Source organism: Arachis ipaensis, chromosome B4 (assembly GCF_059453495.1).
Source record: "Arachis ipaensis isolate K30076 ecotype BB chromosome B4, ASM5945349v1, whole genome shotgun sequence".
NCBI classification, from domain to species: domain Eukaryota; kingdom Viridiplantae; phylum Streptophyta; class Magnoliopsida; order Fabales; family Fabaceae; genus Arachis; species Arachis ipaensis.
The window spans coordinates 107,209,833-107,211,270 of record NC_142439.1 but is presented as its reverse complement, the minus strand read 5'-3'; the positions used below and the strand labels follow the sequence as shown (position 1 = coordinate 107,211,270).

The window sequence follows — 1,438 nt, the reverse complement described above, 5'->3', positions numbered from 1 at the left end:
AATTTATTTTCAATTCTGGTTAGTTGGTTAGTTACTTGTTTTATCTTAATTTAATTTTGAAAGTTTGGTATCTCTCTAATTCTTCTTTCTTTCTCTTCTATTTTCGAAAACTTTTTACTTCTTTCTCTCTCTCTTTTTTCCGAAAATTCTTAGCTCTCTCTGTCTCTCTTCTATTTTCAAAAATCTTCTTTTTCTTTTTTCTATTTATTTTTTGAAAACTCTTTTAATTTAAAAGATATCTTTCTTTTCTTTCCTCCCCTTCTAACTCTCTCAAACGACCTCTATACTACGACATAGAGAATTCTTTTCTTCTTACATTCTTTCTTCTTGTTTATGAGCAGGAACAAGGATAAAGAACCTCTCTTTGATCCTGACCCTGAACCTGAGAGGACTCTGAGGAGGCGTTTACAACAAGTTAGAAGACAACACTCTGGAGGAAACCTCACAGAGTTTTTCAAACAAGAAGCTGAAAATATAGACATGGCAGCCAATCCTAATGGTGGAGGAGACGCAAGGAAGGTCCTAGGTGAGTTTACTGCACTCACTTCTGACTTCTATGGAAGAAGCATCTCTATACCTGTAATTGGTGCAAATAACTTTGAGCTGAAGCGTCAACTGGTCACTCTAGTTCAACAGAACTGCCAGTTTCATGGACTTCCACAGGAAGATCCCAACAAATTCATCTTTGATTTCTTGCAGATCTGTGATACTGTCAAGACTAATGGAGTGGATGCAAAAATTTACAAGCTTATGCTTTTTTCCTTTGCTGTAAGGGACAAAGCTAGGTTATGGCTGGATTCTCAGCCTAAAAAAAGCCTAGACTCTTGGGAAAAGGTGGTCAATATATTCTTGACAGAGTTCTTTCCACCTAAGAAGGTGAGTAAGCTCAGGGTGGAAGTTCAGACCTTCAGTCAGAAAGAGGGTGAATTCCTCTATGAAGCCTGGGAGAGGTACAAGCAATTAATCAGAAAAGTGCCCTCCTAACATGATTTCTGACTAGACCATGCTAGATATCTTCTATGATGATCTTTTTGAGATGTCCAAGATGGCATTGGACCACTCTGCTGGTGGTTCACTCCACTTGAAGAAAATGCCTGAAGAGGCACCAGAACTCATTGACATGGTTGCTAACAACCAATTCATGTACATTTCTGAGATGAACCCTGTAAGCAATGAGGTGGCTCAGAAAAGAGGAGTCCTGTAGATTGATACTCTAAATGCCATATTGGCTCAGAATAAGATCATGACCCAATAGGTCAACATGATCTCTCAGCATTTGACTAGATCACAAGCTGCAGCTGACAGCACTCAAGAAGCTTCCTTTGAAGGAGAGGCATATGATCTAGATCAACCCATGATGGATGAGGTTAACTATTTGGGAAATTCCTCAAGAAATCCCAATAATGAGCCTTATGGAAACACCTACAACTCATCATGG

The 1,438-nt window shown here is 38.9% G+C and overlaps 1 non-coding gene across 1 annotated transcript; it reads right to left on the bottom strand.

Moving 5' to 3' along the window:
* Positions 1 to 882: 882 nt before the first annotated feature.
* LOC148568689 (small nucleolar RNA R71) lies at positions 883 to 992 on the bottom strand. The gene has a single exon (XR_015881692.1). It is a non-coding gene; the product is annotated as a small nucleolar RNA R71 (small nucleolar RNA).
* Between the last annotated feature and the right edge of the window lie 446 nt (positions 993 to 1,438).